The 27,305-nt window shown below is 44.7% G+C and overlaps 1 long non-coding RNA gene across 1 annotated transcript; it reads left to right on the forward strand.

Annotated features, from left to right (window-relative positions):
• On the forward strand, window positions 1-26,965 carry LOC132023816 (uncharacterized). Its single transcript, XR_009406054.1, has 5 exons — window positions 1-99; window positions 4,253-4,317; window positions 14,273-14,323; window positions 16,724-16,829; window positions 26,251-26,965. It is a non-coding gene; the product is annotated as an uncharacterized LOC132023816 (long non-coding RNA).
• The last annotated feature ends 340 nt before the right edge of the window (window positions 26,966-27,305 follow it).

Genomic DNA, 27,305 nt, shown 5'->3' on the forward strand with positions numbered 1-27,305 from the left:
TCTGGGAAGAGCCTCCTGCAGCTCCAGCGGGCTTCCGAGATTTTTATCACACTGGACAGCACAGTTACATTCATTCTGCTAAAGGAGGATCAAAACAAGGTCAGTCCTGTCCTGGGCGTCTCCCCTCCAGTCCTGCCTTAGAAAGGACACAGGAGGGGCGCCTGGGTGGCTCAGTGGGTTAAGCCGCTGCCTTCGGCTCAGGTCATGATCTCAGGGTCCTGGGATCGAGTCCCACATTGGGCTCTCTGCTCAGCAGGGAGCCTGTTTCTTTTCCTCTCTCTCTCTGCCTGCCTCTCTGCCTACTTGTGATCTCTCTGTCAAATAAATAAATAAATAAATAAATAAATAAATAAATAAATAAATCTTTAAAAAAAGAAAGGACACAGGACCTGGGTTCAAATCTAACCTCTGGGCCAGACCAGGAGCAAGAAATTCAGACTCTCTGGGGGGCACCGGGGTGGCTCAGTGGGTTAAAGTCTCTGCCTTCAGCTCAGGTCATGATCCCAGGGTCCTGGGATCGAGCCCCGCATCAGGCTTTCTATTCAGTGGGGAGCCTGCTTCCCCCTCTCTCTCTGCCTGCGTCTCTGCCTACTTGTGATCCCTCTCTGTCAAGTAAGTAAATAAAATCTTGAAAAAAAAAAAAGAAAGAAATTCAGACTCTCTGGATTTCTGTCCTTGTCTCCAAAATGGTGACGATGACGGCATCCCCTGCCTTTCGGAGGCAGGACAATGTTGTGGGAGCAAGCAGAGTGCGACAGCCAGGCAGCCAGGTTGGAATCCCTTCTCCTCCACAGACAAGCTGTGTGACCTGAGCAAGTGCTCAGACCTCTCTGTGCCTCTCTTTCCTTATCTCTACACCACTGATTACGATAGCGCCCCCTAAGAGAGTTGCTGGGAAGCTGAAGTAAGTTACCAGTGCCCATGACCAGCGCCATATGCATTCACTTCTCTTAGAGTCTCAGAATGTTTTATGACTGAAATGAGGCAGAATGTGGAAAAGCACACTGGTAGAGAAGGTTGCGTTCAGTCATTGCCATTTCTCTGCGGGATGATTAGAAGACGTAACGGAGACTGGCTGGCTTCTCCCTAAATCCGCTTGGCTCTTCATGCCAGGCACCCAACTCGACCACAGTCGAGTCAGTCAGCGGGGGCGGGCACGGGATTGAATTTCGGAACAGGAACCCGAGCAGATGTAGGATGTGGCACTTCCAAGCCTACTGGCCCTTATAAAAAACTCTCTCTCGGGACCCTCATCAAAATGAGCAAGAAACATTTGTTTTGAGTCAAGCCACAGACATTCTGGAGTTGTTGTTGCTTTAGCTCCTGGTCCTCCCTAATACAGGGGACAGAATGTCCCAGGCCGGAAGGAAAGACAAACGGTCGGTTTCTATGGACCACTGTCATATTCTAGGAGGAGCACCAGGCCAAATGGCAGAAATGGCAGCTGCTTCAGCCAGTTAACTTGTATCTCCTGTGTGACCTTGGTCAAGCAACAGAAGCTCTCTGACTGGCTCTTTTGTCCCTGGGAAAGAGAGGCACATAGGAACTTTCCTCAAGAGGCGTTATAAGGAAGACCTTGGGTGTGCATTAGTGACAGTGCCTAAAAGGACATGGTCAGTGCCTCCTACCTGCTCTTTCCAGCCCTCCCATAGATGGGGAGCAGCTCTTTGCTCCTCCAGGGCAGCTTTTACCCTCAGAGTAGCTCATGGTCCAATCCCAAACTGCCTTCTGCATCAGAGATGTCACTGGGGGCCAGGGGTCATGGCCCCAGGGACAAGTTGTATGATGAGGTGTGGGAAGGACCATCACTGGTCAGCCTCAGAGGCTGCCCTGGGCTGTCAGCTTCACCTAGGGATCAATCCCCTGTGACCCGGTAGTTCTCAGCTGGGCCAGATGGGAAGTTGTGGAGTCTGGACTTAATGGAACACGTGGTTCCTTCTTCCTGGAATGCTTCCCCCACCACTCTTCAACTGCCAAAATCTTGCCATCCTCAAGGATCAGAATAAAAGTCACCACCTCCAGGAGGCCCTCCTAGCTAAAGTAGATCTTCCAGTTGGCCTGTCTTACAGGATCAGTCTTTTTCTTCCATAAGAGTACTTACTGCAGTTTGGAATGTCATATTTATCACCCCATCCTCCAGATCGTAAGTACCTGGAGGGCAGGATCAGTATTTGTATGACATATTTTATTGGCAGCTGTTCAGTATTTCATGTGTTGGAACCAGAACAGGGACTGATGGTTGGTTGAATAATTGCGTGAAGGCCAGGCTTTGACACTTGCTAGCAGAATGCCTTACTCAATCTTTGTGAGTTTGATTTAGAAACAATGACAAAAGTGCCTTATTATCATGCAAAATAAATAAATTTTAAAAAATTATCTACCCAGTGCCTGGCACACAGTAGGGACTCAATAGATATTCTTAGTATAGCTGCAGTGGTGCTGTTTGCTGTCTCTGGTCAGGCTTCCGCAAAGTAGACCCCAAGAGGAGGACGGTTTAGCTCGGACGTGATTCTGGGACGTGAGAGCAAAGGGAAAGTAATCAGTTTAAAACTGTTAAAGCCTAATTCCCTCTTCCTTGTGTGTGGGCAGGATCTAGTGGCTCACTTCTAATGAGAAGAGTAAAACAAAAGGGCTGGTGTGTGACTTCTGAGACTAATTCGTAAAAGGCATTTCCACTCCCAGCTTGGTCTCTGTCTCTTTTGGATAGCTTGCTCTTGGGAATCTGGCAACCATGTCAAGAGACACTTAAATTGTCCTATGGAAAGCCCTGAGTAGTGAGCAGTGAGTAGTGAGTGAGTTGAGTAGTACCTCCTGCCAACAGGCATGGGAGTGAGCATGGTCCAGTCAAGCTTCAGATGACTGCGGCCTTGGCCAACAACTTGAGTGCACCCCTTGTAAGAGAATCTGAGCTCTCTCGCAAAGGATCTGCAGAGCCACCCACATCTGAAAGTTTGCCCCACAGAAACCGTGAGATAGTAGGCAGTTGTTGCTTTAAGCTACTGCGTTTTGGGACCATCTGTTACGCAGCAATGGATAACTGATACATTGCATTATGGAATAGCTTCCCCAAAGGCCAAGTGGGAGCTCAGTCCTATAGGGAGCTCTGGGAGACAAAACACACTTTAGAGTTGTGCTCCATGAGGGGTGAAGAAGCTGGGACCCCCTCTTCAATGTCCTGCCATCATCTGTAGAGGGCTGCTCCCGAGAAACTAACACCCCAACATTGTAGCTGGCCCCCCACTGTGGCCAAAAGAAAGCCCTCAGGTGGAGAATCTTGGATGCTTCAAGTTGGCACCAGAGGAATGTACTAGAATAGTTGAGAGGATATTGGTGGGGTCCTGACAGGGTCTGTTGTAGTGGTATACATCCCAGATTTTTCATAGGTTCTCAAATTCCCAAATTTCTTCTTTTCCCATAAAGGTGAGCCATTAACAGTGTTTAAAGTGGCTTCATGGGTATACCTTTGAAAATGTTTTATAAAAAATAAATCCACAAATCAGAAGAATTTGGGGTTGAGGAAAGTAGAATTTTTTGTTTGTTTGCTTGCATCTTTAATCAACATAGTGATTCATGGCATGAAAACCAAATGCAAAGTAGCACCTTATTCTGACATTGAACGTAACACGGTACAATTAGGCAATGGGAGTCTCGGAAAATGGCATTTTTATAATACCTCGTAAAATATCTAATATCGAACTTCGTAAATTACATCAATGCCTTTGAACAAACATCGAGTTCTTTTTAATAAATAAAATGTTCAAAATTATTTCCTGGAAGTGCATTTTGGACATTAATAACTGGCTTCAAATGAAATTCTGTTTCACAGCGATAAGCAAATGTAATTGCTGCAAACTAAAACAATCTGTAAGGTTTACCTGCTCTAGAAAGGGAAGGAAATATTGAGCTAATGTAGCCATCAAGATATATAACCTGCTACTTCTTGAATAAACCAAATTCCATCCCTAAACACAGAGAGCTCAGAAATTCAGACCCAAGGACATAAATATAAGGTATTTCCTGGAATTAGTTTCATATGTTTTATACATTGCAGTTATCAATTGATCTGACACAACATCCTAGCCAGTTTTAAAATTACATATCGTGCATCAGAAAAATATACATTTTCATGGCATCTGGTACTTTGTGTTATCAAAAGCATAGAGTTATTTAGGTAGAAAAAAAATCAGTATTTCCACATCATTAAAAATATTAATTCCAATGGTATAAATCTCTGTCCTATTCTTTACACCAGAGGTCAGCAAACTATGGCCCATGGATCCAGTGCGGCCCACCACCTACTTTCACAGAGTGCAGAGGGTAAGAATGGCTTTACATTTTAAATGGTTGGGGGGAAAAAGCGGAAGAATGTTTTGCGGCATGTGAAAATTATATGAAATTCAAATTTCAGTGTCTGTAGGTAACGTCTGATTGAAAGTCAGCCACACCCATTCATTTGTATATTGTCTATGGTTGCTTTCACTGCAGTAACAAAGCTGAACTGTTGTGACAGAGAACTTAAGATCTCAAAATCTAAAATATTTACTATCAGGCCTTTTAGAGAACACATTTGCCAATCCCCGCTTGACACCATCCGCATCTCCACTCTCTACTTCACTAGGGACCATTTATTGCTCCGGCGTATTCCTGAGTATCTGCACCAGCCTAGCAAAGACTGATGTGGCCGCAGGGTGAACTATATTCATGGAAATCCCCAACCTGAGTTATTTATGGTCAGACAAGCAGAGTATGTTTTCTCTTCCTTCCCTGCCCCTGCCCCCAAATGTGTCTGAGTGAGTGAACGCCATAAATTACTTTCACTGTCTACTTCATATTAACCTCTGGAGGCACATATATGAATAAGCAGGAAGAACATACACTGTAGTAGGTAGGATGCGAAGCTAATAAAATGCAAATCTTTTGGCCTTCCATGTCTATTACGATCACTTTACTAAGCTTGGTAGATCTAGCCTGGACCTCATTTACTCTACGTCACTTTAAATAGTGCTTCTATTATTTCAACTTTCTTTTCGAAAACTTTACTTTTAAAATTACAACACCTATATAAGTTTTTTGGTAGGAGAATTTTAAACAACACAAATAGGTTAAAATGATATGTTCCCCAAGATAAATTACTGTTAATATTTTGCTGCCTTGTCTTCTGTGTATCTTTCCACGCATTTACGAGCCCTTGAACCTGATGAGGACATTCTCCGTCCATCTACTGATGGACCATTTACAGCTTTGCAGTAATGCTTATATATGGAGTCCTTCAATTTATTTAACCATTCCCCAATTGCTGGACATTTCAGTTATTTTCCGGTTCTTTTGTTGGTTGTTTTTTTGTTGGTTTTTTTTTGCCATGATAAATAATGCATAGATGAGCAAGTATCTTTAAAGCTAATTGTTAGATGCATCCATGAAAACGTTCCTGGGATACATTTGAAAGACGATACTGTTGTCCCCTAGCAGATACGTATTGTAAAGACTGATATATATTATAAAACTGCCTTGAGAAAAGTCCTTCCCTTCAGCATTATGTGATAGTGCCTGTTACACACACACACACACACACACACACACACACACACACACACACGTTCATTCAATATTTTTGAGGACCTACTATGTTTGAAGCACTTTCAAGCTACTAGAAATGTGGCCAAGAAAAAACACACACAATACCATCTGTAATACCTTTCAACATGTCTATCCATCCATCCATCTTCCCTTCCTTCCTTCTTTCCTCAGTCTATCACTCATCCATCCACCTATCCGCGTATGTATGCATATGTGGATCCACCTGGCTGCTATGTGTCCAAAAAAAAAAAAAAAAATCACTTACCCCTTTCACTGCTCTCGCCTGCGACAGTCACCGGCACTGTCCCTCAGACTATTCCAGTGCCTTCTAACTAATTTTCTGTTCCCATCTGTGTTCCCCTTCTGTTCTATTCTTAACACAGAGGTCAGATTTATTCTGCTAAAACGTAAAATCCTGGGGCGCCTGGGTGGATCAGTGGGTTAAAACCTCTGCCTTCAACTCAGGTCATGATCCCAGGGTATTGGGATCGAGCCCCGCATTAGGTTCTCTGCTCAGCAGGGAGCCTGCTTCCCCCTCTCTCTCTGCCTGCCTCTCTGCCTACTTGTGATCTCTGTCTGTCAAATAAATAAATAAAATTAAAAACAAAAACAAAAACATAAAACCCTCTCATTTTCTACTCCAATCCTTCCAGTTGTTTTCACCACAGTCTTAGTAAAAGCCAAGTTTTTATTATGGCCCAATACCCCATATCTCAGACCTCATCTCATACTTCTCTCTGCTCCAGCCACACTGGCCCCACATTGCTCCTTGAACCTTCCAGGCACATTCATGCCTCGAGGACTTTGTACTTGTTATTCCTTTGTCTGGAATGTCCTTCTGTCAGATTTCCTTAGAGATTCCTCACTCCCTTAGGTCTTTGCTTTAATGTCCCTTTTTCAGGGAGGTCTTCTCTGATGATCCTGTTTAATAGATCCATTTTCTTCCCCAACATTTCTTTTTTTTTTTATTAACATGTACTGTATTATTTGTTTCAGGGATACAGGTCTGTGATTCATCAGGCTTGCACAATTCACAGCACTCACCACAGCACATACCCTCCCCAATGACCATCACCCAGCCACCCCATCTCTCTCACCCTCCTCCACGCCAGCAACCTTCAGTTTGTTTCTTGAGATTAAAAGTCTCTTATGGTTTGTGTCCCTCTCTGGTTTCATTTTGTTTCATTTTTCCCTCTACCCCAACATTTCTTATGTCACTTCTTTACCTTTTTTATTTCCTCTTTAGCACTTATCACCATTTAACATGTTATATATTTTATCTATTGTCTCTTTCCTTCACCTGGATATAAACACCAACTGGTCAGGAGTTACCGGATGGGCGGATGGATGGACGGATGGATGGGGAATGTGTGGATGGAAAATGGCGGATGAATGGATGGATGGATGAATGAAGGATGAATAGACAGATGGAGAGATGGGTGGAGGGATACTGGGAGGGTAGATGGATGACAGTTGAACGGATAGGATAGAATATCCCTAATATGTAAGTAAATATATCAAAATCTTGGGAAGGATCAATACATTCTTGGTTTCACCTAGAGAGGGTTGACACAGCATGCTCCCTTTTCTCATTAAATTCAGCATTTGGAGTGACTCATTCTCTCCTCTCAAGAATCCAGGAGACAGACATTAATACATCCAATTTATAGAGGAAGAAACTGAAATTTAGAGAAGTTGCTACTCACCCAAGGTCAAATAGCTAGGAAGTAGCGGCACCAGTATTCCAAAATCCTATCTCATTTGAAATCTTCAGCATAAACACTGTAACCTGAGAATTGGAAAGAGTGTCTTCCAACTTCAAAGAAAATTCAGGGAAGAGGAAGGAAAATCTAAGTGAAAAGGAGGGCTGGACAAGGAAAGGAAAGGGAGGAAGAAAAGAAGGAGAAAACAAACAGCTTCTTCCTAATTACAAGGAATAGAAGCGGGGAAAGGAGATAATAAAGAGAACCACTGGCAAAGAGACAAAGATCTTTTTCTATAAGATGACTCTTCTATGACAAAATGGAAACTGTGCCTCCACAGACGTCATGTCCTTTCTCCAAGGCTGCGGTCATTTATCTGCTTGAGCTCTTGTTTTTTCCCTTGCTTTAAAGTGAAGTGCGCAAACACTCTCACTTCAAAGGGAAAAATCCCCATAAATGTCATTTTACTGCTGGCCCAGAAGAATAGCATCAGCAGACCCTGAGAGTGGGGCGGGGTGTGGGGACCCCAGGCATGTCCATGATTAAGACGGAGAGCAATCTCTGGCTGCCCCTTATAGAAAAAAGGGCAACTTCCAGTGAACCCAGCCAAGCACAGCCCCGCAGAAGCTAAGCTCATGGCACTGCCTGAATTCAAATCCCAAATATGCCTCCTGTTAGCTAGACAAGTCTCTCAACAATGCTGAGCCTTGGTTTCTGCATCTGTACGATGGGACTGATTTAACAGAGCCGCTGTAAGGGGTCATTGTGAGGATTTTTTAAATTAGCAAATGGGAAGTGCCTAGTGCAGTGCCTGGCACACAAGTCCCTAGCAGCGAGAAGCTGTCGTCTTTGGGCATGTCCTGCGTGGAAGGAGGTGGGTTTTATTGCCTGGTGTCTTCTTCCTTCTTCCTCTTCTTTTTTTTTTTTTTTTTCAATTGTTTTTTTTTCAGAAAAACAGTATTCATTATTTTTTCACCACACCCAGTGCTCCATGCAATCCGTGCCCTCTATAATACCCACCACCTGGTACCCCAACCTCCCACACCCCCGCCACTTCAAACCCCTCAGATTGTTTTTCAGAGTCCATAGTCTCTCATGATTCACCTCCCCTTCCAATTTACCCCAATTCCCTTCTCCTCTCTAACACCCCTTGTCCTCCATGATATTTGTTATGCTCCACAAATAAGTGAAACCATATGATAATGGACTCTCTCTGCTTGACTTATCCTTCTTCCTCTTCTGGCAATGCAGGAAGTTAGTGTCTTTCCCATGAGGAAAGCCCAAGAGAATCACAGCAGCTCCCAAAAGAATCCTATTGGCTTACTAAGCCAACCTCCTACTAACAGACCTCTTGTGGGTGGGTTAAGCCACTGGATTCAGGTTTTCAATCATGTACAGTGTTTGCATTCCTAGCTAATACAGACTTGAGACTGAGAAGTTCTTCTCCTTGGACCTGGAATCTCAACTCCAGCCAGCCTAGATGTATTTGAGAGTACTTCCAGACTGTGGAAAAATGCTGATTCCTGCTTTACCAATAGCGAGAAACTAGGCAAAACGACAGCCCAATGGTGCTTGAAACCAAGATGAATGCAACAAAGATAGAGCAGATTGTCTATCTGTTCTTGATGCCACTTCAGTTGATCTTGCTTGTGTTATCCCAGAGACTTCAGTGATATGGCCTGGCCTGGTCTCTAACTTGCTCTAAGGAATTAGGAGAGTTGTAGATCTGCCTAAGCAAGATTGTTCAATGGAGACATCATTGAATGGATAGGTCATGGAGTGGATAGTGGTGACTGGCCAAGGGAAATTGGTATCATGGGGGAAAGGAAATCATGACTTCTCCCTTCCTCAACACCATGGTGGAATGGAGATTGATTTTATTCAGGGGCCTGACAAGACCCTAACAGACTCAGCAGGATTGTCCAAACAATTTCCTTCTTCAACTAGCTCAGCTATAACAGGAAGTTCACAGATCTTTGGGTACCTCAACCCCATTTACATTGCTTGTCCAATTTCCCCCAAAGCTGAAGCACATATATATTTCAGATGAGTTTCTTTATACTCATGCTGTAGAGAAAATTCTTTCCACCATTACTGTCCTTAATCATTCACTCGTGAATGCATGGGGCGACTGACTGACTGATTCATTCCATTAACGTTTCTCGAGCACCTATTATAGGCCAGATTCTACATGGAATGGAATTTCAAGAATGACAAGTTTCTGCTTCAGTAAGGACACAACACTCTGGATTCCATTCTTTTCCTACACTAAACCTTCCTCAACATTCATCAGGGGAAACATCTTTTCAATCTTTCTAGTCCACAATTTATCACCTGGTTGAGATGTTTATTGCTTTTGCTTCAGGAGAATCTGATTGCTATTGTTCCAACAGTTTTTCTAAGTCACTCTACAAATGCATTAAAAAAAAAATACCTTGGAAAGTGTACAGTTTTCATTGGAGAATTCTACAGAACTTCATTATGTTTTTACAGAGAGGAGAATGTATGGCATGGGATATATCACAAAACTTTTACAGTAGCTTTGGAAGATGGGGGACAAATTGCCTTGCTTAGGACATATGACCACACTACCACCTTGTGGTAATGTTGCATCTGAAGCCATTGAATAAAGATGGCAGAGTTACCCCAAACCTGAATTTCTGGCAAAACTCAGGAATTGGAAAGAGATTTTTCACAGATGAATCTAAACGGGCGAAAGAGCCCAGGTGGGACCATGTCTTGAGAATCTGTACAAATGCAGTTCAATACTCTTTAATTATCATCTCCAACTGCCATATTTATGGCCAATAATAACTGTTCACAGTTGTGAAGTTTACATATGAAAGCTTCTCATATACCTGACTTGAGATATGCATTACTTTTGCCCCCATTCCGCAGCTAAAAAAAATGAGGCTCAAAGAGTTTATGGAACTGCTTAGGGTAGAGTCAGCAATGTAGAGAAACCAGGGTTCAAATCCACACCGTCTAATGCTTCAGTGCATACTCTCTGTATTTAGGAAGGGTGTCATTATTTTGTCGGGAGCCATATAAATTTGGAAATCAGCTGCAAGTGTCAATGTTATATCTGAGCACACTGCTATCAAGACAAGTACATAGATAAAGAACGAAATAAGTAGTATGTCACCATCATGTGAACATGTAGACTCCTACTGGTTGAGTATACACAGGACAAGATGGCCTTGGCTTAGGTCAGCTCAGATTCCACAGAAGCAGAGCCTGAGACAAGGATTCAGGTCAAGTGATTTATCAAGAGTATTCTCCAGAGAAACCTAGGCCAGGCTCAGAGAAGCAAGACAGGGAAGTGGAGGAAGTCAAACAAGAATGTGGTTTCTGGTGAAGCTAAGCTTCAACTTGATCTTATGGGCACTCTAATCTGTTAACAGCATTGCAGAATTGTCCCACCTCGAGAACAAACAGGCTTAACTTTCATACCCTAGGACAAGGTGGTCACTGGCTATGGGGACATTAACTCTGGAAAGGAACATAAACTCTCAGACCCCTTCAGGTAAGGTGGTTCCAGTTACCTAAAAGCAATTCTCTGAAGGTTTGAAAATATGAGCCATTAACAACAACACATACAACAGCTGGGAGATGGGCATATTTAACTGGCAAAAGGGACCCCAGGATATCTGGTAGGGTAAACCAAGAGCATCCCTTTTTCATTCTCTTTCTGCCACAAGGCTCTCACAAGATTCTTCAAATGTACCCACATATGTCTTCAAATGTACCTGCCCCAGGACCTTTGCACTTGTGGTTCCCTGTCTGGATGTTCATTTTGCTCACCTCCTTTAGTTCTTGGCCCACATGTTATTTTCTCAGTAAAGCCTTCTCCAACCATCCTATTTAAAACTTAAACACACACACACACACACACACACACACACACACCTTTTTCCACTTTTTCCTTGTGGCATTTATTACCATCTCACACATCCAAAATTTATGTATTTGTTTTGTATACTATTTCCCTGAACTTGAATGGAGGATCTGAGAGGGCAGGTGTTTTGGCTCATGTTGCTCACTGCTGGGTCCCTGGCCCCGAATACCACTACTGGGTATGTAGTACATGCTTCCAAAATACTTGTTGACTGAATGAATGAAGACGTGAATATTTATTGAAAACACTGCCCTTGTTCAATGAGAAAATACATTTGTTATAAAAACATAGTGTATATATATATATATATATATACCCAATATGAGTTCAACTACACAAAATAAGTATGTGGCTATGCATAAGAGACTGGGAGGTAATTCAGCAAATTTAGTGGCAGTGGCATTAATGGCTATTATCTTCTCAGTACTTTTCTGCATGGCCCAGTTTTCCAACGTGGCTATGTATATATAATAATATGCTTTGGCAGGGAAGATGCTTCATTTCACTTTGTTGTAAAAAATAAGATTTGAGGGGCACTGGGGTGGCTCATTTGGTTGAGCGCCTGACTTTTAATTTTGGTTCAGGTCGTGACATCGGGGTCATGGGATCGAGCCCACCATGGGCTGTCTTCGCTCAATGTGGGGTCTGCTTGAGGATTCCCTTCCTCTCCTTCTGCCCCTCCCCCTGTCCGTGCTCTCTCTCTCTAATAAATAAATCTTTTAAAGAAAAGTTTAAAGAAATAAGAATTGAAACATGAAGGACTTTTGATGGATTAATCATCTGGGTGATGATTCCCACAAGAGAAGAGACAGACGACATATAAATGACGAGTGTGATGTCACACTGTGGTGTGGCATGAAGGTAGACACACTCACGTTCCACCGGGTTCAGGCACAATGTCTGGCTGAGACAGGTGCTCATGTATGGGAAGAGGAGAGGAAGGGAGGAAGCGAGAGACGGAGGAAGGCAGAGAAGCGGGGGAAGGATGGGGGTAAGGGGAGGAGGAAGGAAGCCCATCAATCAAAATCCCACCCTCTATCAGGGATGAGTTCTGAAGGCTTTTGCCCCAGTTCCTACGTAGGGGGGCTGCCAAGGGCGGCCAGTCATTGGGTAGAGAGAGGAGAAGCGATCATCCATTGAGCTCTGGCTGTCAGATCCCCGAGGAAGCAACCAGGAGCCCCACAGTGTGGAGTCCTCTTGCCCAGTGGGACAGTCACATCAGCGCCATCCATAGCACCTACCCATCCACACAATAAACTCATGGGACAGACGTTATTCACCCCAACTTGAAGATGCAAACACTGAGGCAATGAGAGAGGATACACCACCTGTCCAAAGTCATACACTTTGGGCAAAGACCGATTTCACCTGATTCTCCCTCACCTGTTCTTGCCCACTCCTTCTGGGAGGGCATTTGGGTCTGAAAGCAGACCCTGGAAAGAGGGGGAGAGTCCAAGGCTGAGACATAGACAATCCAGACCAGAGGCCACGGACCTGGTTCTCTGGGCTCGGATGGCTAGCAGACGGCTTTGCATCTCCGGACCCCCAGGGAGTGAAATCGTCCATGTTCAAGAGACTGCAGTTCACCCAAGGTCAGAGTAATTGCGCATGATTAATGGTTGATCCTTCGTGAAAGCCCTGCACAAAAGCTCCAAACGGACTTAGTCGTAATTTCATACTTCTCCCAGTCCATTTAGAAGAGCAAGGCTTTATTTCCTCTCTGCACAGCTAAGAAATCAGAATCTTAGCTCTGGAAAAGAGCTTTTAAACCCCTGACTACCGGCCGTGGTTTCCCAGGGCCAGTAGCAGACATCACGGATGGACGTGTCTGGCTGTCTAGGCAACAGCGAAAGGAGGGGTCGTATTTGAAAGAGGGAACATTGGCGGAGTGCTCGCCTGCCTGCGACGTAGATGAGTTCCCTCAGTCCCCAGCCAGTCTGTGATGATCATCTCCATTTTTACAGGCACGGAAACTGAGGCAGGATGGGATAAGTAGTTTCAGGCCATGCAGCTGGTAAGTGGGGGCAGCTGGGGTCTGAATCCTGGCAGTCTGGCTCCAGAAGCAGAGGTTAAGGAAGAGCCATCTGGCTTCATGTTTCAAGACAACTCCAGCGGTTATCAAGCCCATCAACCCACTCTTCACCTGGTTGGTGAAATGTCTCCTTTGCAAGTAATGACCAACCCTCACCCACATGTCACCGCCCCAGCTGACTCCCCTCTGACAGCTCGCGTCACATTACCCACCTGTCCCCAACCCCAAGATGCGCACGAGGCACTCTCTCTTGCATTCCATGTCCCAGGTGCAACAGGCTTTTCTGCCCTCCGTGCCTGGCATGTTGGGTGTGCCCTGCCTTTGCCCACTGCCCAAGCCCTCCTCACCCTTCTCGAACTAGGCTGAGCATGTCCCCCCACAAACGGGCAACGAACAGCTGAAGCCAAGTGATAAATCCGAGCTTCTTAATGGACCTCCCGAGCCCAGATGTGGCCCTCAGCCAGGCTTTTGCTTGACCACCTGATGCTTTAAAACAATTGAATGAGTCGCCCATATTTTCAAAGGCAGCAGATTTCACACTAAATCATGTGGAGTAGCTCTTAAAATTTAAGCCAGAAGATCTGGAAACATGGACCTAAGATCCTACCCAGCAACAGTTAGTGGGCACGTGCCCTTCGAAGTGGACATGGGTTCCTCAGATCATCAGAGTCCCCTCCACTCCCTGCCCCTGTCTGCTTCACTCCCGTAGCACACTCTGGCTCCCGTAGGTCTGGGAGTTTCAAGCCCCGCTCTGAAGATTCTGCAAAACGGGAGCTTGGGAGCAAGGAAAGGGCAGATTTGGGAAAGTGTTCTGAATCCAAATCTTCCTTCCCATTCTGCGGCCAGCTGCCTGCCTTTTCCACTGCAGGATAGATTACAGAATCAGATCATCAGTTCAGGAAATGCACTGATAAGAAAGCCATACTGCATTCCTCCACTTATTTCCCAAATAACTGTGTATCCCCTCCACATACAAGGAATTTTGTCTAAGTGACATACGGTTTGAGGAAGCTCGCAGAAGGCTGTCACTTCTAATTATTTAACTCTTCATCTTTTCTACAGAAGCCTTGAAAATGGAACTTCTCCATAATGCCTGCATCTCCACTCCTCCTGGTAAGGAATTTCGTGAATGGAGGGGTAAAGACATCTTTTGCTGGCTCTGGGTCTCCGCTAACACACACACCTCACTTTCATGTGTCCTCAGAGCAGGGGGCTCAGCAACAGGCCCCAGCCGCGGGTCTGGGCCTTCTGGCAAAGCCTAATTACAGCCTCCCAGGACTGTGCAGAAGGTGTGGGTCCCCCATCCCAAACCCAGCCTGACAACTTTTATTGGGGCTCAGGCTTTAACTGGAGATTTGAAAGAGCTGGGGGTTTTATTCAAGACAGCTGGAATGCTGATCCCCATGGGTAATCAGAGCCCAAGTCTCCAAAAGGAAAACAGTGGGTTCTCCAGACAGACCAGCTCGGGTCCTAGTGCCCCTGAGAGGGAGGGAGGAAGGAGGTGCTTCCCGGTTGCCCTCTGAGCTTTGAGCCCAGGCCTGTCATCTCCACAAAGAAGCAATAGCGAATCCATCAAGCCGAGGTGACCTGTCCATGCCACCACAGATCCCCCAGCCAGCCAGGTCCCCACAGCCCCAAGTGTGAACAGCCCAGGCCCTCGCCTGTCTATTCTCACTGGCAGACTGAGGCAGCCTCTGACCGTGAACCAAGGAGTGGCAGTAACCTTTCTGCACTGGGAATAAGGCCTGTCCTCCAATATGGGTGGCAGGGCGCCTTCCAGATTCTTCCCTGGTTGGTCACTCGAGTCATCCAGAACTTAGATGGTTGCCTTGGCAACCTGCCCTATATGGTTGATTTTGATTTTAGTGTTTATAACCTTGTTCTCTACCCAAGAGGACGTGGGTGTGTTTGGAAGGGGTGAAGCTGGCCAAGGGAGCCACTTTAGCTTACCATCTTGATTCCCACCTTTTACTTTGGTCTCACAGCACAGTCTTGGTGAGAGTCCTATCATGGAGAGGACACGGCACAAGCTACTCAGAGGGCCTTTGAGGGTTTCTGAGACTTCCCTCCCATGTCCTCCTCACGAATGCCCTACCACGTTTAGCCTGTGGGAGCTTCAAATTCCTGCTTACCTTCCCCTTTCCTCAAGCGCACTAACCCCTGCGAGTGGAAAGACAGAAGGGCAGCCCGCCGGAAAGCTGGGGCCTTGGCTCCATGACTGTGCGGCCCTGGGAAATACATGTTCTTTTCCCGGGCCTCGGTTTACCTATCTTACAGTGAAGCAGGTGGACCAGAAGAAGACATGGCAATGAGAGACCACCTGAAACATTCACTGAGAAGGGAATTAACAAATGAAAAATGCCACCCCCTCCCCCCACCCCCCCAACCCCTACTTCCCTGCATGCCTGGTTGCCATCTTGCATAAAACACACGACAAGGTCTTATCTGCAGGTCCAGTTGGGGTTTCTTTGAGGTTAGTGAGATGTTAAAGTCACTGCAAAACACCTTCAAGGAAGACTCTTTCTAGTATTATTTAGATTATCTGCCTCCACCAGTCTCACCCATGCTGAACTGCTTTGTCTTCAACATCTCACATCTGACCAGATGTTTCCACAGCATGCCATTTCATTTTCATGCATGTGATTCTTTCTTTGCACTCTCCGTTTTCACTGGCTTCCATGAAATGTTTTTAAATTGTGTAATTACAGTCATAAGAAGGAGGAGATCCTAGTTTGAGGGGTCTGCAAGCTCCCCCAAGTTCGGGCCCCTTTGAAAAAAAACCAAGTTACAGATAGAAAATGACACACAAAAATAGATACTGATCTCAAACAGGAGAAACTGCAAGTTTCCACCTTTACAAAAGGGGAAAAGATGGCAAATATTATGAAACCCAGAGAAAAAGATCATGTTTTTATTCATTAACTACCTCTCGTAAGGCTGAAATACTTTTCTCTTGTAACTTCTGGCCACAAATTCTTAATCACTTCTTTATATGACAGCCTTTTTGCAATGATATCTTCTATGGAAGGATTAGAGTAATTCATCATTTTCCTTAGCAGCGTTGATCAAGGTTTTAAAAAATATTTGGAATATATTACACGTGCAACTTCTCACCATTTATGGGGGTCTGCACATGGCCACAGAAATGGATAAATCCTATTTTATATGATTTACTCAAATAAAAAAGAAGATCCAGGATATGTATATCTGTTAAAGCTACACTTTCTTTTTTTTTTTTTTTTTTAAGATTTTATTTATTTATTTGACAGACAGAGATCACACGTAGGCAGAGAAGCAGGCAGAGAGAGAGGAAGAGAAGCAGGCTCCCTGCCAAGCAGAGAGCCCGATGCGGGGCTTGATCCCAGGACCCTGAGATCATGACCCGAGCTGAAGGCAGAGGCTTAATCCACTGAGCCACCCAGGTCCCCCAAGAAATTGAAATTTTAAAAAAATTTAAAAAGAAATCGTGATCTTTAAAAAGAAATCTGAACCTGCTGATCGTCTTTCTCTCAGGGCTTTGGAAGGAGTCTGAGCGGCGAGGGATTCTGAAGCTTAAGATGTAGAAGGCAGCCAGGTCTGGGACCCAACCTGACTGAAGTTTACTGAATACGGGCCTCAGGTGAGGAAGGCAGGAATGTTCGAGCATCTGAGACCTGTAAACTGCAAAGAGCCTTGGAGAACAGTATGTTTGTAGAGACAGCGGAAAAGGCCAGTTATTTGTTGGACCAATTAACCAGAGGATGGTAGAAAGTTCCTACTGTATTGCTAACATCTGATGAGCTGCTACTAGGTATCTAAGTTCTTTATGTAACAACACTTCCGAGACAGAGAAATTGAGGCTCAGAGGAGTGAAATATGTTCCAGAAATCTTTCAGATATTCTGTGAAGCTGAGATTCCAAAAAATGGTGCCTTTGTCTCCCCTGAAACATATGACCTTGATACGGGACTTTGGGCAATATAGCATTCCCTCTCTCTTTTTTACCGTTTGCAGCATGGTGTAATATGACCCACCTTGAAGTCTTCCCTGAGGTTGTGCACATAAAAATAAGAATGAGACCAGGGAACAGAGAGTTCCTTTTCATTGTGAGACGCTCTACATATCTATCTGGGTCCAATCAGAAAACTGAAACCACTTAAAGGTCTTTCAAGCTGAGGGAGTTTGATAGAGGGACAGAGTTTGATAGACGGCCAAGAGGAGGGAGGGACTGTGAAGCAACCCAGAGCAGAAAAGGAAGCTCTTGCTCTCCTTGGCTGGAGGCAGAGCCAGACAAGGTCTCTTTGCCGGAGCCAGAAGCTGGGGCACCTGGGAGGTGGGAGAGCCCTGGCCAGGGCTGCCCCTGGGGCTGAGACAGCTGAGGAGGGGGTGCGAGCGGGGCAGGAAGGAGAGGCAGCAGCCACAGGAGATGCCTTGGAGGCAGGGACAGGGTAGAAATACCCCAGTTGCTCCCCTTCTCTGACTCTCCCGCCGTTGGGCAACCGTAACTGGGAGGGTAGGAAGCCACACCACACCGATGCAAGATACTATTATTACAGGAGACAACTGCAGGCTCCCTATGAAGGAGAAGAGGCGGGCCAGACAGGATTCCAGAATCTGACGCCATCTTCCCTCACCCAAGTGGCTAGAACAAACAGGTGAGAACAGAGTCCACCAGCACACCTTACATTGCTGGATAAAATCTCCAGACTCCATGAAAACCATGCGGTGGAGGAGTAGATAAGAAAAGGAGTAGTGGGTAGTACAATCTGCTCTGCCTGAAACCGAGCATCAAAGGGACAGCTCCCCAAGGGCAGGATTTAGTTCCATCTTAAAATAGAGAGAAGCCTCAGGACAGGTGGGAATGGTCTGCTCCCATCCACAGGGGCCTCCGGTGAGAAGGCCTGTAGAGCTCACTCCCAGAGACCAGGAAGGACATTGTCCTTCTGGCTGCCTTGATCCATCAGAAACTGACAGTGCCTTATCCAGCAGTCAGCTGTCTCCTGCTTAAGGGCGTCTGTGGGAGGAAGCAAGCAGCCCCAGCCAGAAGCCACTATTCCCACTTCTCCTTTCCTCTGTGCCCTGACCTGGACTCTGTCTCAAGATGCAAGTGCAGCTCTAGAGATGCACTCTTGGCCTCTGAGCACCACTGCTCTTCCAGACCCGTGCTCATAAATGGCCTCTGAGTCTGGGACCGTCTGTCCCCTTCTGCCTCAGGGGACCCCCACACTTCCTGCTGTAGCCGCGTGGACCACATTCGGCTCCTTGGGCTGAATGCCTTCTCCTCCCTGGGGTTGGAGCACCCTACAACTCCCTTTTGTCAGCTTAGCACCTCTCCACCGCTCTGTAAATGTCACCTCCTCAGGGAAGTCCTCTCTGACCACCTTCCTAAAGAGGTCTGTGTTTCATAGTACCTTGCACTGGTCCTACCTGTTATCTGCTGTTTTTACTACTCATGGAACTACCTAGACCAGGGGTGAGCAAACAACCACCAGTAAGCCAATCCAATCCACTGTCACTTTCTATAAATAAAGTTTTATTGGGACACAGGCATGTCCACTCATTTGCATACTGCCTCTGGCGGCGCTCACACTGCAAGGGCGGGGATGAGTTGTCGCAACCCAGACGTAAGGGCCAGTGATTGTTCTAAATGCACATCCCCTAAAATTAGAATCTCTAGTCTTCTTTGTGTCTCTCGCTTGCCTTCAGAATAGCGTCCAAACACGTTAACGTTACATAATAAGCCCTGCCAGACCTGGTTGCTGCCCAGTTTGCAAAGCTGCAGATGTGGAAGTTTCAGGAGATGGGAATGAAGGACTCTGATACTTGCCAATCACTGGGTCATGTGAAGCACTGTGCTGGGTGCTTCATGCTTATACTGGTCCTGGCAGGTCCCCTATAAATGACTTGCTTATCTATTCACCCTAGATTTGGGGTTTATAGTGTTTATTGGTGTTCTCTGATATATATATATATATATATATATATATATATATATATATACATACATATATGTGTATATATATATATATTTTAAAGATTTCATTTGCTTATTTATTTGACAGAGAGAGGAGAGAGCAGGTGTACAAGCAGGGGGAGAGCAAGCAGAGGAAGGAGGTGGCTCCCTGCTGACCAAGGAGCCCGATATGGGACTTGACCCCAGGACCCCGAGGTCATGACCTGAGCCGAAAACCGACTGAGCCACCCAGCTGCCCTGTTCTCTGATTAATTTTCAGAAAATAGGGTCCACCATTTCTGTTCTATCAAAGGTTCAAACTAATTTCTTTTTAACTGATCACATTTTTTGTTGCTCCATCAGCAGACTGTGTGCCATTTTTACTGTGGCCACTACATGCTGGTGTCTTATCTTGAAGACATTTTAAACTGAGGCAGCTGACTATATTAATGGGTGAAACTCCAGATCCTCAAAACATGTTAAATTCTTTAAAATTAGGCTGAGGAACATGTGGTGAAAAACCGAAAATACGGCTTGAACAAACTAGAAATTTACTTTGTCACAAAATTTAGTCCAGAGGCAAGCAGTCCAGACTGATACGTCAGCTTTACAATCAACAGAGACCCAAGGTACTTTTCTCTTACTGCCTTACCTTTCTCGCTTCCCACCTCATCGTCCAAGACAGCTGCTTGACTCCATCCGTTATATCTGCATTCCACCCATACTGAAGGAGGAAGGGAAGAAAAAGAGACAAATTTCTTATTTCTGCTGTTTTTTTAGGACAGTAATCATATAATATTACCTCTCAAATCTCAATGGCCAGAGCCTCCATGGCCATACTTCAATGTAAGGGAAGCTGGGAAGCGGATTCTTTATTTCAGAGATCCAGTGCCCAGCTAAACATGGAGTTCTGTTACTAGCACAGACAGAGCGAGACATTTTATATGAAAACAAATCAAGACCAAACCTAGGCTAAAAACTTTGCGATGCACAATTGGGTTATTCTGTTTGATATTCCATTCACTTGTTCATTCATTCAACAAACATCTATGTATACAGGAACTGGGCAAGACTCAGGATGCAAGAATTGAACAGAAATGGGAGAACAGATTGAGCCATTCCTGAGCTTCTTCTTAAGGGTTTTTTTTTTTTAATGATTTTTTTCTTCCTAAGGTTATTTTAAATAAGGGGTATTTTAATGAACAATGCCATTTATCATGAGAGTGCATAGACAGGATTACAATAAAAACCAGCACCCCAACTAAAGGATGCTTAAAGCACAAAGTTCCCAGTCAACTGTAACATTCTAAACTCTTCAGGAGTCTCCAGGCTGGGCTGTCTAGAGCTCTTCCCCATGAGGAAACTCTACAGTGACCTGCTCAGACCCCTCCCACTGCATGTCCAAGGACAGAATCCAGCCCCAGGGCCTCAGAAAGGCAGAGATATATATGCCACGTCCAGAAGACCAAATCTAAGGGACAGAGCTGATGCCACTTGAAAGGAATCAGAGTAGACTCTCCAGAGATTAAGGAAATGACACTGACCAAGTTGCAAAGGGGAAAAGGGTGAGAAGTAGTACAGATTAAAGCAGCTGGGCCATCCATTATTTTGATTTGCCCTTTTTTTTTTTTAAATTTCAAAGAGAATTACAGGAGATGAATTAAGACTTCATTAGTCCCTGACAACTTCAGGAATATTCATCCGTCTTGCACTGGCAATGACACCAGTCTCTGTAGGGTTGGGGTAAAGAGAAGAGAAAGCTCTGGATGTGCTTCTGTGCCTCCCTGACCAGTGCCCCTGCCTCTCGCCTCTGGCCACTTTCCCTTTCATGCCTTTGTTTGACATAGAGGAAAGAATCATGAGGTGCTGAGTATCATTAACTTCCAAACACCTAGGAAATCAGTAGGAAAGTGCAAACACTGCGGACCCCGACCGTCTCCGCAAATGATCTGTCCAAAAGTCCTCCCCTCTCGAGATGAAAAGAAGGAATTTGGCAGGCTGACAGTCTCAGGGAGAGAGGACTGAGCGAACGGGAGGGGACAGGCAGAATAAATGAAAATATGATTGACTTCTTACCTCGGCCCAGCTCACACATGGTTCTGAGCATTTAATAAACAGGTTGACACTCCGAGTTCCCCTCATTAGGGGAACACGCAGACCTGGACTATCATAAATCAGAAAGCCAGGTTATCAAATCTTGTGATCTTTAACTGTGTCAGGGCGCCCTCCTGTCTGCTCCAATGGAGGCAGCAACCAGCAAGCTGCAAAGAATTAGCCGCTGTGCCATGATTTAATACACACACCCCCGAAGGAGGAGGCGGGAGGCTAGGCCGGGCAGGGGAAGGTTGCCCAGGTACCCAGCATGAGCACAGCTGGTTTGGAGGTGCATGGTACTTGGAGGTCATGATGAACCAAGAAACAGACCTATGGGTTTGGTGAGACTGGCAGTGATCAGGGGAAATTGCTATGTGTTTTCGGATTTCCAAGCTGGAAGGGGTATTTAATCCTCTGGTTTGCCAGTTTAGATTCATGTCAGAATCAAAAAGAAAATGGGTAATTTCTAGGAAAGAGACATATCTCCTGCCCCCAACCCCGCAAATTGCATCCAAGAGCAATGAACGCACATGTCCATAAAAAAAGCTTACAAGAAAATGTTTGTGGGAGCTTCATTCATAATAGCCCCAAACTGGAACCAACCCAAATATCCTTTCAGCAGGAGAATGGATAAACACACTGTGGTACGTCCATACAGTGGAGTACTATTCAGTAATAAAAAGAAGTGAACTCCTGATACATACGACATGAATGGATTCATGTAGACCCAAAGCTGAGCAAAAGAGGCCAGGCACAGGGAAGTAGACACTGGGTGACTCCATTTATATGAACTTCAAGGACAGGTAACACCAATCTATGGCAACAGAAGTAACAGTCATAGGATAGGGGGACCCAATTTGGGGAATACAGGAATTTTCTGGGGAGATGGAATATTCTATACCTTAATCTGGATTATGGTTATGGGATTGATTACATATACAAAAATTCATTAACCAGTACACTTATTACTTGCTTATTTCACTATGTATAAATTACATCCCAATAAAGTGCTGCAAAAACAAACACATGAACGAATGAATGAATGAATGCAGACATTAGGACCTTTGCACATGCTATTCCCTTTGCCAGGAGTATACCCACCCCCTACAATATTTATGACATTGGCTCCATAACATCATTCAGGTCTTCACTTAATGTTCACATGTTCAGAGAGCTCAGGCATTCACTGTTGCACTGCTGTTTTTTTTTTTTTTTAATTTGACTATGTATTCCTAATCATGCTCAGAAATTATCTTGTATATGTAATTGTTTATTGTCTGCCTCATCTTCCAGACCCATCACAATGAGCTGTAGGCTCCTAAAGAACGTCCTATCTGCTGTACTGACTACTTTTGCCATGTCTGTGTTTCCACCTGCCACCCACAATTCTATGCCCTGCTATTGACTCACAGTCACCTTGTTGGAGTACATCACCTTCCAACTTCTGGTTGAGTTTTAGCCAATGGGAAACTCTACTAGGAAACTGAAAGGAAAGGGAAGTGGGGCATTAGGGTGTCATCTCTATTCCAGGAGGTCACTAAAAGCTGGCTGCATCTCCAGATCAGTGGCTCTCAATTCGGGGTGGTGACATTACCTCCCAAGGGACATTTGGCAAAGTCTAGAGGATGTTGCTGGCCTCCCAGAGGTAGAGGCCAGGATTGCTGCTAATGCATAGAATCCTAAAGCCCCCCTCCACTCAACACAGAAGGATGCAGCTCTGAATATTACGAGCAATGAGGTTAGGGAAGTCTGTTCTCAAGAAAGGTCCCAGCTCTCCTAAGGAGGTCCTCCCTCCATAGCTGTCTTCCTCAAATTCAGGCAATGCAGGTAACATTCCCCCTTCCTTCATGTCTAGAGGTTGGAAAAGCCTCAGTGCTGTTTTGCAGGTGCCACACTGTCCTATATGCTTCTCTAATATCTTACCCACATCCTCGTCTTACCCCTTTTATGAAACTACTTAAAGGACCCTAAACAGAGTGGGCTATTCTGTTTCCTGATGGAACCCTGACAAATGCACCCTTTCCTCTCCAGCAGCCAAGTGTCCAATAGCAATAAGCATCTGCTAAATCAGTTAATGAGTAACTGATTAATTAAATGATTAATGAGCTCTCCCCAGGAGACCTGGATTTAGAAAGTCAAAGATAAATCAATGCCTTTATGTATTAGTGGAGAAATCAGCCCGGGATGGGGAACTACTTTTGGGGGTCACATTATTGTGAGTAGTAGACTGTGGTCCAGTTAAGTACCCAGGTCTGGACACTGATCGTCAATACCACCAGTCTGTTACTTTTCCTTGAATTTTTTTTTTCCCAGACCATTGGCAATGCCTTTGCCGTAATGCACATTCTGACGTCCACAGTCCCTGGATATCTAAGAGGATCATTTAATCTGTGAGGTTCTAATTCATCTACATATAGTTCTGAACATCCAGAGATGAAGATACAGCACCACAAAGGGGACAACAGCCCAAGGACAGATATTTCTTTTTTTTTTTTTAAGGATTTTATTTATTTATTTGACAGAGATCTTAAGTAGGCAGAGAGGCAGGCAGAGAGAGAGAGGAGGAAGCAGGCTCCCTGGTGAACAGAGAGCCTGATGTGGGGCTCGATCCCAGGACCCTGGGATCATGACCTAAGCCAAAGGCAAAGGCTTTAACCCACTGAGCCACCCAGGCACCCTGAGGACAGATGCTTCTGGCTCAGTCCAAGATTGTGCCACATCCAAGCTCCTTGACCAATTAAGATGCAGTTCCCTCACCTGGAAAACGGAGATGAGAATGCTCACTGCTCAGGTTTGTCCTGGGACAATGCCGAAGCATGTGGCCAGGTGCTGGGCGCAGGCTGAGATTTCAGACAGTGTGTGGTCCTGGCTAAGATGTGCTCCAGGCCAGTTTTCTGCAGTGTGTGTTCTAGAACTCTCAGAGTTCTCAATGGGACTCAATCAGGATGAATTGAATCTAAAAAAATAAGAGATTCGGTCCTTTACATTCTCAGCTAAAATGTGGACACTAAAAAAGCCAGTCCCAAGCCCCCAAGACTTAGGCTATAGGTTTTAATTGCTTACGATAGCTTTAAACCTGTGAAAAATACCCATTCTTTTGTGAGCTTAAGAGAACAAGGTTTCCTCTAGGTTTTCTCAAAAGAGTAGAATGAGGATCTTACGTTTGCTCTTCTCTCTTCATATGCTCAGATTAGAGTCTTCAACACCAGGGAACTATCAGATTTTCCACTCAGAGAGAATGGGTTGCAGGAAAAAAAGAAAAAAAAAAAAAGGAAGAAAGCAAGCTTACTTCTGTCCCTCTGTCCCTCCATAACTTGGACTTGGACTTTGAAGATTTGATCATTGACTAGTCTAAGGAAAAACAAAAATGTGTGGTTCTAGTATGCCTTGTAATTTAGACTCAAGGAAGGACCAAAGGGATGGTGAGGATAAGGGAATATTCTCTTCAGTGGAGACTTGACTACAACGGCCCAGTACTCTCTAACTCAAGACTCAGAATGTTCATCTGCAGAATGGGGATATAGCAGCACCTAGCTTTTGAGTCCAAGGTAAGGACAGACTGATATAATTGCAGTAATAATTTTCCACCTACAAGTTTGCAGGCAACTTTCTTCAGTTAACACTCCACGTTGCCAATGTACATTGCCCTCAGGGACAATTCCTTAAATTTTTTCTTCCAATTATATAGTCAATATTGTTTACTATAGAAAATGTGAAAAGTATATTAAAAAAGAAACAATAAAGAAAGCCAGCGTTGTGTGAAACTCCTCCCCCTGCCCTGCATCTCCACCCCAGCATCCTGAGATAGTTACCATTAACATTAGGGGAGCTGTTCATGCTTCTCCCTATCCATTTTAAACTATTTTTAAAAATCCAACCTGCTGTTGAGATCAGCTATGAATCTGCAAATTTTAACCCAGCTCTAGCACGTTGGACTATAGGGATAGATAAGTGATTAAGCCTTTCTGGGTCTTGGACCCTTAATCTATAAAATGGTGTATTGGTTTCCTAGGGCTGCTGGAACAGATTTCACAAACTGAGGGGCCTTAAGAGAAGAGAAATCCATTCTCTCTGCATTCTGGAGGACAGACCCAAAATCAAGGTGCTAGCAGGGGTGTTCCTTCTGGAGGCTCTGAAGGAGAACCTGCTCAGTGCCTCCTCTGAGCTTCTGGTGGCTGCCACCAATCCATGTCGACATGTCCCTTGAATCTATCCTCTTTCTTCTCATGACCTTCACTCTAATGTCTGTTCTTGTGTTCTTATGAAGGGCCTTTGTCATTAGATGTAGGGCCCACCCAGATAATTTAAGATGATTTTATGTCAAGATCCCTACTGTAATTATATCTGCAAGATTCCCTTTTCAAATAAGTTCACACACACCGGTTCCAGGTGGACCACCTCTTAGGGGGCCACCGTTTAACTCACTACAATTTGGACTGAGAACCCTTGTCTCCCAAAGTAACTGTGATAAACATGTTGAATGAGATCGTGTTTATGCAGTTCTTGGCACATGATAATGGTCGATAAATGCTGTGTATTAATAATCTTTTCTGAAAGGCACTATTTCTCCTCCTTCTTTCTGGAGGAGTAAAGATATAAATAAACCTAAATGAATAATTTTGAGGTGCAAGTGGGTGCCAAAAAGGTGGTTTTCTTTCATTCTCTGTGAACTCTCTCTACTATCTTAAAGAAGAGAGTTTTGATATATTTATGCTCTGATTTCTCTCTCTCTCTCTCTTTTCCCTGGGGCCTCTCTCTTTTCTCTAGCTTTCTTTCCTCCAGACATAGCTCAGCAGGTTGACCATTTTATTGGAAAACACAAAGCTTCAGAAGGCAGAGATTCAACCAAATCAATTAGGTGAATTACATTTTATTTAGAGTGAAAAATCCACCATTCATTGTGACATGTAGCTTTTCATGCTTCTGTGACATTGAGGTTGAATAGAAAGTCTTTAGTCTTCATTATTTTAAAACATGGAGTTGTTCTTTTTTCTTTTTTTTTTTTAATTTGGTAGATGAAAATCAAGACCAATGAAAATGCTGAACGAGGAAGCTACTGCTCACTTCACAAAAAGATTTGTCCTTGACCAGATGATGCTCCTGGTGCATTTCTGACAACAGTTGATTTATAAGAGGTGGATAATAATAGAGCAAGAAAAACAATGGAGTGGGGATGGAAAGAAGTGAGTTTTATTCTGGGCTGCGTTATCCTCAAGCTGTGTGGCATCGTATGGTAAAGTAATTTCTCCATGTCTTCATTTTCCTACTGTCAAAGGAGGGAGAGGCTTGGAAGAAATGGCTTCCCAGGTGTAGCCCCGCTCTGACCCTTCTAAAGCTCATCCACCAAATGCCAATATTTCTCCATGCACCCTTCTAAAGATTTAAATTCAGTCTCTTCACCAGTGGCCAAGAGGACCCTGGAGATAAGTGCAGCAACTTTTCTACAGGTGAAACACACAATGTTTCATGCATTGCATTGACTTGGAAACTTCCGTGTTTTTCATCTAAGAACGGGGAGTTCTGAAGCAAATGAGCACAACAGGGAATAAGCCATCCCACACAGGAAGCTGGGCAATGGTCTCAAGACAATACATTCACACAAGTCCCGAGGCTGTGCGTCCACTTGTCCAGTGGTACAATCTGAGGTGAAGTCCATGAAGGACCTTTGTGAACAGAAGATTTGGCTTTCCTCATGAAGGAGGAGTCGCTCAGAAAAGGGCCACATGTTATAATTTCTTGTCCCTCCTACCCTACTTTATACAAAATTGGTGCTTGAGGGGCACCTGGGTGGCTCAGTAGTTTAGGCCTCTGCCTTCAACTCAGATAATGATCTCAGGATCCTGGGATTGAGCCCCGCATCGGGCTCTCTGCTCGGCAGGGAGCCTGCTTCCCTCTTTCTCTGTCTGACTCTCTGCCTACATGTGATGTCTCTCTCCCTCTCTGTCAAACAAATAAATAAGATCTTTTAAAAAAAAAAAAAAAAAAAAAGAATTGGTGCTTAGCTAGGGCTCACTGACTCATTGGCTGTCAACTGCTCAGGGGGAACCAGGGGACAGATTATTTCCCAGAG

Source organism: Mustela nigripes, chromosome 8 (assembly GCF_022355385.1).
Source record: "Mustela nigripes isolate SB6536 chromosome 8, MUSNIG.SB6536, whole genome shotgun sequence".
NCBI lineage: Eukaryota > Metazoa > Chordata > Mammalia > Carnivora > Mustelidae > Mustela > Mustela nigripes.